The following is a 13,204-nucleotide window of genomic DNA, read 5'->3' as shown; positions in this document are numbered from 1 at the left end:
AGAGTTTGAGATATTTCCACTAGAACTCTTGTGCGTCATTTGTTAGACTAAGCAAATTTTTACTGAAGTAAGACATTCTTGCAACAGAGTTTTCATATCTTAATTGTGTATAAGCTCCATGAATTCTCACAAAATGAATATGCTTTTGTACCAGGACTCAGATCAAGGAAGAAAAAACATTATCAGCACCTCAGAAGTCCCTTTCCCCCTCGTCCTAGGTAACCACTGTTCTGAATTTTAACACCCTAGATTGATTTTTACCAGTTTTTGGACTTTATGTATACGGAATCATTGGTTTGTTTGTTTGTTTGTTTGTTTTTTAGTTTCATGGTTTTATTAACACAAATACAATGTGCACGAGCTGTCTATTCATTAATTTCGCTGCGCAGCCTGCGTTGGGACTGGTGACTCCGATGGCCAGCTGGGCTGCTCTCTCCACAACGGCTTTGCGGGTCTTGGAGGAGACGTGAGCAATCTCAGCACAGTAAGATTTGTTGCACGTCAGCAGCACTTCGAGCTCCTCGACGTTGTGGACCAGGAACTTGCGGAAGCCGCTGGGCAGCATGTGCTTTGTTTTCTTGTTGCTCCCGTAGCCCTGGCCGTTGAACCTCCTGCGCAACCTGTTGTCAACGCCTCTGGGTTTCCACCAGTTCCGCTTAATTTTGACATATCGGTCTGACTGGTGCCGGATGAACTTCTTGGTCCTCTTTTTGACGATCCTGGGCTTCACGAGGGGTCTGAGGGTGGCCATGATGCCGACTAGGAGATGGCTGCCGCCTCCGTAGGTAGCGCCGAGGAAGAGAGCTGGAAACATTGTTTTTGTATTTTATTCGCTTCTTGTAATCTGCATAATGGTTACAATATCCATTCATTTGAATAACTAGAGATGACTCATTCTCACTGACTGCTGTACGTTATTCCATTGTGTGAATATAACACAATTTATTTATCCATTCTCTTACTGATGCACATTTGGGTTATATCCAGTTTTTGACTAGAACAAACATGAGATCATGAACATTCTTATGAGTGTCTTTTGGTAAATATATGTATACATTTCTGTTGAATACATGCCTAGGGGCAGAATTGCTGGGTCATAGAGTCCATATATGTTTCAGTTTTAGTACATATGGCCAGTTTTCCAAAATGGTTCAACCATTTTACACTCCTACTAGGAACATACAAAGGTTCCAGTTTGTCTTTGTCTTTGTCCACACTTGGTAGTGTCTTATTCATTTTAGTCCTTCTAGTGGGTGTATGTTAGTATGGAACTATGGTCTTGGTTAACCTTTTCTTCATACCTATTTGATGGATATCTTCTATGTGAAATGACATGACTGTCCCTAACTTTGCACATTTTTCTATTGGGTTTCCTAGCTTTTAAAAAGCCACTTTGTAAGAGATATTTACATAATCCAGATATAAGTCTTTTGTTGAGTGCATGTATTTTAAATACATTCTCCCAGTCTCTGGCTTACCTCTTCCCTCTAAACAGTGTCCTTTGAAGAACAGAGTTCTTAACTGAAAGGTATTTTAATTTACCTATTTTATTTCTTTATGATTATCGCATTTTATGTGTCAGTTTAATAAATCTCTGCCTACTTCAATATCATGAAAATTTTCTCCTATGTTCTATTTCAAAAGCTTTATTGTTTTAGTGGTTGCACTGTATGAAATTACCAATATTCAACCTGCAAAAAAGGGCAGCAGTTTCATGTGGTTCAGTACAACATATTTAAGCTGCAATCAATCTGGAATTGATTTTCATGTTAGAAGTGAGGTAGAGATCAAGATATTTTTTAAATTCACCTGTCCCAGCATCAGCTTTTCGTAAATCAGATGACTTCATATATGTGGTTCTCTTTCTTGATTCAGTTTTCCGTTCCACTGGTTTATTCATTTTTGTGCCAATACCATACCACCTTAGTTACTATAGCCTTGTAACAGGTCACTTATAAATAGATCTCAGTTTGAGCTTCTTCAAGATTGCTTGGCTACCCTTAGTCTTTTGGGTTCCCATTTAATGTCATGGATTCCCCTTTTTTCCCAGTCATTGCTTTATATATTTTGATGCTATTTTAAGTGATGCCTTGAAGTTTAGAATTGTCATGCTTTCTTAGTAAATTCAATTTTATATCAGAATGGTAGTTACCCTCTTTATTGTTATTTTGCCTATAATTAATATGGCTATCTTAGATATTTTTGGTTTATGTATTTTTCTCTTATGTCCTTATTCATCATTTTTCTTTGACTAATCTCTTATCCATATGTTTTGAATTTATCTTTTGTCAATAGCATATAGCTACATTTTTCATCTAACTTGTTTTAATGGGATACTTTGATCCATACTAATTTTATTTTCAGTATATTTAGATTTGTTTTCGTCATTTTCTCCACATAATAGATTTGTTTTTTATCCCAATCACACATCTTCTATTTTTATTCTAAACTTTGTAAGGTTGCTTTGCCACAGTCCATCAGGGCATACCTGATAATGCTCGGCATTCCAAATTTGGCTGTCAAAAATCTTAAGCCTTTACTCTGAGTTTTGGGTTATCAGTTCATCTCTATTTTGAAAGTCATTTCTTAATAGCATATTTCCAAAACAAGATTACCAGACTCCCAGATCAGGAAGTTTGCTAATATGAGCATCTATGTAATCTGAGTCTGAATGGGACTGAATTAGGTGAAGCTTTTGACAAAGGAATCGTAACATGTAAATAAAAATGGGGAAAGTACCAGTAATAATGGGGGAAACAGCGGATCGATCACGAACTGAAAATATTTTTATTCCCCTTTCCTGTCCATCTTATGTTTCTGGTGATTTCCGTAGGAAAGAAGAGCCCACTTACATGTTTTTTTTTTTTCAATTCACTGAAGTACAACTTTTAAAGTAGGAAGAAGATCAAAAGTTTTCCCGGGAAAGCTTAAATGTAATTCAGCTTAAAAGTGAGATGGTGCTATACACATTTAATCCACCATTAGCTCAGGAAAATAAACAGAAGCATTGCTTTTTCGTGCACTAGATGGCAGTGTTTCTCTGCAAACCAAACCAGATTTACAGGCTTTTTGACAAGCTAGCCGGCTCCCCTAGGAGGTGCCCAAGCTTTCCCAGTAGCTTTCCCAAAATAAGAAGCCAAATTAGAAGTGGTCCAACTTCTATTAACTGAGGAAGGAGAGATGCTGATGGTCCCCTGAGGCTTGTGACTGAGTTAGAACTAGGAAGGAAAGAGAGTGAGTGAAAGAAGAGAGGGTTTACTTAATTACAGCAAACACTTCACTGAAACACAACGGGAAGCAGACGCCTTTCTGAGCAAGTAGTCTTTGGCCCTAACTTTGGATTTGAAAATGGAATTTGCTCTCCTTCTCTTTGATGGTCTCTCTTCACAGGCTTTCTTCATCCAACTGTCTTGGAAAGAATCTGAATAATAGTGCAGCTTTAGGTCTCCGTATGACTCAGCTAGGAATCAATTCACCTTATGAGATGCTTAATTTGTTACGTCATTGTGCTTCTAATTAAAAAAAAACTTTTTTTCTAGAATTTCCAAAAATTTCTTTTAGTCTTCGATCACTTTTCATCAATAGACATTAATGGAGATAATTCTAAGTTCAAAAAGTTGTGCTAGCACTTTGGTAACTATAAAGAAGTACTTGGTAAATATTGAAAAAGTGCTATTACTCTGCTGTATAAGCATATTGGGTTGTCAAAAATGGCCACCTGTCTATGAAGGGGCTGTGTTTTTAAATTTTTGGAACTCAAAATATTTTTCTAATTAATATGTTTTCCATGGATGTTAGTTTTCTGAATTAAGCCATAATATTCCTACTAAATATTTTTATTATTTTCCTTTATCAATAAGGTAATCTATGACTATTTTCAAAAATAGAAATAGAAATAAAAATATTTTAATCACCCCAAATTCCATCCCCAGAGATAACCACCGTTAACATTTTGTTCTCAATATTTTTCTGTTCATTACAAAAATCTGTCATAATTTTAATCATTAGGAGCATTCGCCTTCATCAATTAAAATTCTTCAAACATGCGGACTCTGGAAGAGAGACTGCCGGGTTTGGTTTCTGGAACTAATATGGAGTTTGGTCTCTTTTTCTGCAAAGCGGAAGTAACGAGAATCCCTCCAACACAGGATTATCTATAAATGAAACTATACAGGAAATGTGCCTGGCACAAAAGAAATGCCCAATAAATGTTAGCTTTTATGCTGTTATTACCATTATTACATAAACTTGTCTATTCTAAAATCATGATTTAAAAAAAAGTTTAGGAAAGTCAAAGGAGTATAAATAAGAACATAAAAATCACATATAATCTCACTACACAGAGATGATCATTGTTAATCTTTCAATTCTTTTTTAATGGTTTTCTTAAAAAAAATCCAAGTATGCATCATACTGTATGGTTTTGTTTGCTGCTATTTTGACTTACCATTATCTCACCAAAAACAAAAAAAAAAAAAACAAAAGCCTGATTTTATTGGCTGCAAAATGGTCTATTTTAAGGAAGTATTATAGTTAACTATTTCCTTGTCACTGGATGTTTGAGCCCCTTCCAGTTTTTTGCCTGTTATAGACAATGATATGATGAATATTCTAGATATAAAGCTTTATCTGTATTTGGCCTATTTATCTAGATGAGTGTCATAGAAGTTGAATTATTGAGTTGATGTATATGAACTGTTTTTTAATTCTCGATATACACTGGCTAATTCTTTTTGGAACATTTGAACTAATTTGTATTTTCTCCAGCCTCAGTGAGAGTGCCTGTAACTTTAAGTACACTCCTATTTTGAATTTTGGCTAATTTGAAAAGTAAAAAATGCAATTTCGTTTCACTTGGCATTACTTTGGTGAATGATTGGGTAAGACTTTTTTTCATATTGTCATCTGTTCTGTGAAATATCTTTTTCCTTTGTCCATTTTCCTGTTGAGGTCTTATTTTTTTTAAGTCAATTTGTATCAGCTTTTTATATAAAACATATACTAACTCATTGCCATATTCATAGTAGTTATTTTTGAAATGTAGTTTACTTTTTATTAAGCTGACAGTGGAATATTCTTGCAGGAAAGAAAATTTGAATTTGTTTGCAATCAGATCTGTTTAATTTGTGGAGGAGGGGTGTGAATTTCTTCTTTTGATCTTATGCTTGAAAACATCCTTCCTCACCCAGAGATCAAGTCAAATTTTCTTCCACAATTAAAAAGGGGTGAGACTTTGAGACTGTGTGACTCTCCTGTTCCCCCAACAAACTTTGACCCACCGGCTTTGATATCCATTGATAGCTCTTGACCGAATCAATTTATTCATTGATGATTGCAATATATAATTAATTCTTAAAAATTTAACAATTTTATTCCATATGGACTTTGGTTTGACTACAATATGAGAGGAAAAGTTAAACTGATTATACTCCTTCCAAGTATGGATATTAACTTTTTATTAGTTTTTTTTAATTAAAAAAGTTACATGTGTGATAAAAATGCCAAGAGTTAAAAAAAGAAAATACAATAAAAGTAGGTTCTCTTCTCACCCTGTCCTTCAGTTCCCCTCTTCAGAGTTAATCAGTGCTACCTGTTTCTTATATAACCTTCCAGAATTATTCTAAGATACAAGTTCAAGCATGCGTGTGGGCAGGTATGTGTGTGTGTGTTCACCCATTTTTATTTACATCATGGAAACACACTCTACATACTGTTGTGTCCCTGGCTTCTTTCTTAGCATTTCTGAAGTCTGTTTCTTATCAGTCCATAAGGGACTACCTCAGTATGGTTTTTTTTATGACAACAAGAGAGTTATATTTGAAAGATGTAAGATTTATTGGACCTATTTCTTTTTTCAAAATTTTTTAAATTTTTGAAAATAATTTTAAATGTTTTTCTGGAGGGGTAGGTAATTAAGTGTATTTGTTTTTTCACTTATTTTAATGGAGGTACTGGGCATTGAACCCAGGACGTCGTGCGTGCTAAGTGCGTGCATTCTACCACTGAGCTATACCCTCCCCCACCATTTGACCTATTTCTAACTTCAAAATAGACTTTCCTGAGCTGGACTGAGGATGTGCCATGCCTTATTTTCACTTTACTGTGGGAATAGATGTGGACCCGGGAGCATTTCCAACCCCCACGAGTAGGTAAGCTCACTGAGGGCACTGGTTCTCTTCTTCTCTGCCGTATCCCCAGTGTCTATCACTGGAGTATAAATCAGCCCCTTGTGCTCCCTAAAACTTCTCTTTTTCAGCCCTCATCCTCAACTTGTAGCCCCGAATGGATGAGCGCTTTGACAAATCTCCTTTTCCTTGCCCCACTGGAGGCATCTTTGTACGGAATAGTGAGGGTGATAGCTTGGAGCCGCCCAAACAAGTGGGATAATTAGAGAATTGCAACAACTGGCCTCTGAGGGGCTGAGCATAAGTGCAGCTTCTTCAGTGTCAGTTTAAGAGCACACCACTGGGCATGACTACTGGTCCTGACCAGTAGCTGCCATTCTTGCTCATCCCAGTCTCCAACTATGACCTCTGGTCTTTGGAACACCCAATGCCCATGATTTTTGACCCAACCTGGACCTGTAATCCATTGTAGCTCTTGGTTCATCACTACTTCCCACCCCCCTCCTATCCTCACTTCTTTCCTTGACTGGCTTCAATAGTCCCATCAGGATATTCAGAGAAAGGGGAGAACAGGGTGGAGATGAGGAGTCGGAGAATGTGGGACTCACACTGATCCTTTGGTGAATGAAACATCCTGTTGTGTGGGTGTGGGGGCTGCTGTAACAAGGCCCACAGACTGGGCAGCTTCAACAGCAGAAATTATTTTCTCACAATTCTGAAGACTAGAACTCCAAGATCAAGGTATCAGCAAAATTGACTTCTTCTGAGACCTCTCTCCTTGGCTTGTAGGTGGCTGTCTTTTCCCCATGTCTTCACATGGTCTTCCCTCTGTGCATGCCTGTGTTCTAGTCACCTCTTCCTATGAAGACACCAGGCATATTAGATTAGGGGCCACCCATGTGACCTCATTTTAACTTAATTACCCCTTTAAAACATAGTCTCCAAATATATTCAAGTTCTGAGGTTCTGGGGTTAGGACTTCAATATACGAACTTGTGGGGGGGGGGCATAATTCAGCCCATAACACTTGTAAAGGTGTGGGGAAGGGGAAAGAATGCTCAGGGGAAAAAAACAGTGTGAACAAACACCTGGCCAAGAGTGAGCAGGGTTTGGTGAGCTCGAGGGGGTCGTCCTGGCAGCCTGGACTGGAGAGGAGGGTTGGTTGGAGCTGGGGAGTCAGGAAGAAGGGCGAGGGAGCAGGGGAGTGGGCCAGAGCATGGTGTGGGGGGGGGGTGCAGTGGTGGTGGTGGTAGTAGAGTGGAACAGGACATGATGGAAGTGACATTTTAGGCAGGTCAAGGTTGTCTTATATTAATGCATGTAAGAGGGGACCTGAGATGGTGAAGGAAGAGACAGGAGGTGTGTGGGAGGAATATGACTGAAAGGAGATGCTAAAGACTTGTGAAATAACTTGAAGGAGGAAATAATAAGACTTGGAGACAAAGGGCATAAGGAATGGGGTTGGAGTCGGGGTGCGGAGGAAGCAGAAAATTTTCTAGTTGAGGAAGTGGAATGTAGGAAGTGCCAGGCGGCAGGAAGCTAGATGACGTTCTCCATTTAAAAGCAGTATTTTTTTTAACATTTTTTATTGATTTATAATCATTTTACAATGTTGTGTCAAATTCCAGTGTTCAGCACAATTTTTCAGTCATTCATGGACATATACACACTCATTGTCACATTTTTTTCTCTGTGAGTTATCATAACATTTTGTGTATATTTCCCTGTGCTATACAGTGTAATCTTGTTTATCTATTCTACAATTTTGAAATCCCAGTCTATCCCTTCCCACCCTCCACCCCCCCGGCAACCACAAGTCTGTATTCTCTGTCTATGAGTCTATTTCTGTCCTGTATTTACACTAAAAGCAGTATTTTTTTTTAATTTTATTTTTTTTATTGAAGTGTAGTTCATTTACAGTGCTAGTTTCAGGTGTACAGCAAAGCGATTCAGTTATACATATACATACCTATATATGTTTTCAGATTCCTTTTCATTGTATGTTATTACAAGAAATTGAATAGAGTTGCCTGTTATTACAGTTGGTCCTTGTTGTTTATTTTATATATAGTAGTGTGTGTCTGTTTATCCCAAACTCCAAAGCAGCCTTTAACCTTACTGTTATGAATTCTCAGAATTGGAGAGCTGAGAAAGGACCCCAGAAGTCATTTAATCCACTCTCTTCATTTTGTCCATGTGGGCCAGGCCTGTTTGATGACAGCTTGTATATAGTCAACTCCTATTTTAACGTTCCCTCTAAATGCCGCAGTTCTAAACATCACAAACCCCACGGAAACTGATTGCTGTTTAGCCCATTACAGGGAGGAGTTCACTCCACCAGGAGATGGGGCCTGGGGCCTGGTGCTGCCCCCAGTGGTCCCCCACAGTGGACTGACAAACTAGGCAGTCACCAGGCCCATCACCTTTTCTGCCTCGAGGCTGAAAGCTGAAGGCCAAGCAGGATGGCCCCTGGAGGTCCCTGCAGCCTTGAGACCTGGGGCCCTGGCAGGCCTGGTCACCAGTGCCCGTGGCTCCACTACCCCATCTGTGTCCTCATACTTTCATGAGTGAACAATAGCTTCAACATCCTACCATCTATTTAAGAGATAAGGTTTCAGATTTGAACAGGAGAAACCCGACTACTTAAAATGACGGGAGAGCGCAAACATGGAATCAGATCTTTCACTCAGAGCTAAGACTAAGAAGGGTACAAAGGATGAGAAGAGAGGAGGCCACAGGCATCCGAGATAACAGGGGAACTAACCCCTGCTTGCCTGCTGCACGTGGCCTTTCAGCCCTTCTGTTCCCAGCTCAGAAGCTGAACCTGGAAAAGCGGGCAAAGCCAAGTCACCGCCTGGCAGATGGTGAAGGGCTCCAGGCCGAGGTGTCCTAATGAACCTGGCAGAGCCGGGGCCTGGAGCAAGGGGAGCGCCCTCCTCCGGCTCTGGGTTCTCCCCAGAGGGTTGCACAGCTCTCTCGTATTTTATTGTTGTCAACAGCATTATGCTCCAAAGGTGTCCGTGTGGTTGCAGGTATAGCAAACAATCACAAATAATTACTCACTGCTATTTTTCCTTCAGAACCTTCGTATCAGCCACACACTCATACTGAGCCCAGCCGATTGAATCCAACTGTAAAGGTAAAAATAAAACTGTCCCTACAAAACCACACTTCTCTGTAGAGTATCGCTATTATTTTCTTTGTGATTTCATGCCATAACTTATTTTTCCCAGGGCTAACTTAATTCTGTAAATTATTCACCACCACGTTCAACATAGGCTAGTCATCCACAGTTCAAGATCAAACTGTATTTTGTAATTTGCTCTATTTATGAAACAATTAATGAAACAGATTTTTGTTTCAATTTATTTGTTGAAATATGGAAAAAATTTTTCTGAAACTCGGGAAGTCAATTGTTTTAAAATTTTTAAATATTTCCCTGCTTGTTCAATGGATTTGCAAAGGTGCTAAATACAACTGACAGAGGGCCACAGTTTGCAAAACTCCAGAGACCACAGCCCTCTCCTCTGCTGTTCACACATATCCTCTCCTGCCTGCAGGTGAAAATGCAAGGAATCTGTTTTAAAATTGTGCCATACTTATTTTTCCCAGGGCTAACTTAATTCTGTAAATTATTCACCACCGCGTTCAACATAGGCTAGTCATCCACAGTTCAAGATCAAACTGTATTTTGTAATTTGCTCTATTTATGAAACAATTAATGAAACAGATTTTTGTTTCAATTTATTTCAAAGTCATCTCCAGTTTTAACAGACTTTTTTTTTTCATAAGACTCAAGTAATACTCACCAGGAAGAAATGACAATTTTTTAAAGCCATCAAATTGTAAATAAAACTTACATTATCATATATTATATATAAATTATATATATATATTTCAAATTAATTTGCCATAATATGATATTAATTTAATATAACTTCTGTTTCTTTTTGCAACTAAAAATTACATTTTAATAGCATCTATTTCAGTAAGGGAGGACTAGTATTTTAATTGTAAGTTTTTAAAAAGAAACCTTATGAAAAGATTCTGAGTTTTTAAAACATTAAATGTTTACCTAGAATCATTTGCAATTATCATAACTCAAACACTGCCTTTCTAATATTTGTGCTGGATGCTTAAGAATGAAATGGAAATCAATAACAAAGCATAGTAAGTTCAGATGATTAATACATTCACTATGTTGTTACATCTTCTGGAAAAGGAAGGAGTGCAAATTAATATGGAACTGTGTGAGAATAATATAAAAATCCTTCTTAATAAACCACAGATTTTAAGAAGCAGAATCTGCAACCTGAACAATAAATTTTCTCTATTTAAATAAGATGAGAACATTTTCATTTTTACTTGACAACTTTTTTACTTGGTTAATTGTTACTTTACATTGTTAGAATTTATAACCAGAAGGCAAAAAATCAAAGAAACAGAAAATTACATTAAACCTATTTACCAACAAGCTAATAAATGATAGTGCATTGTTTATTTGTGTGTTTTAAGGCTTAAGAAAAGAAAAAGATTCATTACCTGGAGCAAGCAGAAAATCTGTTTTCACTGATTAGCTCAAATGGCAGAGAATTTTTAGATCACGTTTCATCTTCATTGCCTGCCCACGTGAAATGACAAGTAGCAGGATTTGCCCTTATTTTTCATTGCTATGCAATGAAAATGGGAGCACGCATTTCAGAACCAAACTGTTGCATGATTGAGCTATAGCTAAATGCTGTTGGCCTCAGTGGTCCCCAGCCCACTCAGCTCTTCTGCAGTCACAGAGCCCCTCCCTCCGGTGGGTCCAGCAGCCTCCTGACTCTCTCCCCCAAACAAGATGCAGATCCATCATCTCCTGGGGAGGCTGCTTGGGTCAGGCATGTGCACAGCTTTTGGAGTCAGACTTCAGCTCATCCTGCTCTGCCATCAGCCACCTGGGTGATTATATTTCCCTGAACCTCAATGCCATTCTATAAGCCAGGGCTTAAGTAGGACTGACCTTTCATCTGCAGAGGCTGGAGGACTGCATGAGATAACAGAAGTAAACATAAGCTTGCCACGTGCTTAATGGATACAAAACAAAATGCCATTTTATGTAGGCTTCTAGGCTTCAAGTGGATTTCACTTGGCTCCTGTGATCTTACACAATTCGCATGTCTTCTCTGAACCTCAGTGTTTTCATCTGTAAAATGAGCCCATAAGGCTCAATCAAGACAGGGAATTGAAAATGCTTTGTAAATGGTAAAGCATTAAATAATGTTACAAACGTACCCTTCCACACCCATTTTTCTTGCTTTATCTTGGTGAGCAAGGAAATACTACATTCCCACAAACGAGGAAATTGAGGCTCAACTATGTTAAGGTAAAGTCAAACAGCTAGGATGCAGCCCAAATATTATAATTATAATGCTATCCTTAAATGTTGTACTCAAATGCTACAATATTAATATTATATTCAAATACTAATACTCAAATGTTGTACGATTGGTACCATACTCAAATAATATGCTACAGTACCAATAGTCACATATTATAATGCCATACTCAATATTATACTCAAATACTAATACTCACATATTACGATACTGTCTTTTGAGCTTTCTCATAGTTATCTTTTTGTTTTGTGATTTGCCGTTTATTTCCAAGTTCTGTCTCCAGGAATGGGTGTTCAGGAACTGAAGTTCCTCACAGTAAGGGAAAGCTGAGCTCAGTGACTGGGCACTAAATGCTTTAGGTGGACCAGCTCATGTCTGTGTTCTGCTGTCATTGATCTAAGGCAGGACAGTTTTTACCTCCTCTCTCAAGACCTCCCCCATCACTCCAGGCTACACAGTCTCTCCATTTCTTCATCTCCTGGGATGCATAGAATCAACACTACCAGGTTACACAACACTACAGAAAAGGACCAGGGATGCAGGGTCAGGCATCAGATGTGGATAAACCATCCACCCTCGTGGAGGGACGCATTTCCAGAAAACAGCTGAAACTTGGGTTCTTGGTTTTTGAGAGCTCATTGACTATAGACTCCTATAAACACGTTTATTCATAAGGGTAGTTTAAGCTTAAGTTGGTTCCTCTACATGCTATAGTCACCCCCCGCCTAGCTACTTTGGGGGAACTTGCATTCTTATAAAAATGGTCTTAATACTGTATAAAAGCTCACTTATTGACAAGTGGAGAAGCCGTCACACACAAGAGGACTTATTTTCCATAAGGGAAGACATGAAAAATGTTCAGGCTTCACCAGCACTCAAACAATGGAAGTGGCAGCAACTTATATAACCAGCCAACATGTTCCTAATGTGAAAGCTTGCTGTGTCCATGAGGCTTTGGCAAAATGCGATCTCCACTCATAGCCAGTTACAATGTAAATTGGTTCAGGTCATTTGAAAATCAGGTGGCAATTTGGATCTACGATCTAATAAAAATGAGTAAAAATGTTCCTGTTCTTTTTGATCCAGTCATCAGACTCCCTGGAATCTCTCTGAGGCAAAGAATTCAACAGAAGTTGAACACTGTGTGTCTGAATATGTTCACTATCATCTTTATTGTTAGGACCGAACATTTGGTAACAAGCTAATAATAACTACCACTTGCGTGGGCTTGGCAGCCCAGGAACAGCCTCCATGCACAGGGTCTCCTTTGATCTTACAGTGGCCCTGGGACGTAGATGCTGTTCCCTCCCTTCACAGATGAAGAAACTCGTTTTCAGAGTGTTTAATGTACACAGATCACGCTGCTGGAAAGAGGCAGACCGGGGCTGAAGTCCTCTCGCCTATAGGATTACATCCTTTTTATGTCCAGCAGTAGGGTAAAGGTTAACTATATGAACTTGATGAAATAATTATCTAGGCACTAAAATGATCATTATGAAAGCAACATGGCAGTATTAAACAATACTGGCCTGAAAATAACCAAAATACAAAAATCCCATCTTTGCCACGACTATTGCATAGAATTAGACAGCCACAGCCAGTGAGGACTTAGAAGAGGAAGGAAGAGATGAAAATCACTGAGAGGTTCCCTTTTATTTTAGGGCCACTGTGTTCATAGTTTCATATTGCTCAGAACCATCT

General features: G+C 38.5%; 1 long non-coding RNA gene and 1 pseudogene across 1 annotated transcript in view; one reads left to right on the top strand and one right to left on the bottom strand.

The window, feature by feature from the left end:
• LOC116662006 overlaps nucleotides 1-425 on the top strand; it is a 20,864-nt gene extending 20,439 nt beyond the window's left edge. Inside the window, exons 4-5 of the long non-coding RNA XR_004317987.1 lie at nucleotides 155-218; nucleotides 324-425. This is a non-coding gene — a long non-coding RNA (uncharacterized LOC116662006). The remainder of the gene's footprint in view (nucleotides 1-154; nucleotides 219-323) is intronic.
• Nucleotides 366-13,204, bottom strand: LOC102518451 (annotated as a pseudogene).

The sequence above is a fragment of the Camelus ferus genome, chromosome 1, assembly GCF_009834535.1.
Source record: "Camelus ferus isolate YT-003-E chromosome 1, BCGSAC_Cfer_1.0, whole genome shotgun sequence".
Classification (NCBI taxonomy): domain Eukaryota; kingdom Metazoa; phylum Chordata; class Mammalia; order Artiodactyla; family Camelidae; genus Camelus; species Camelus ferus.
This window is presented reverse-complemented; position numbering and strand designations above follow the sequence as displayed.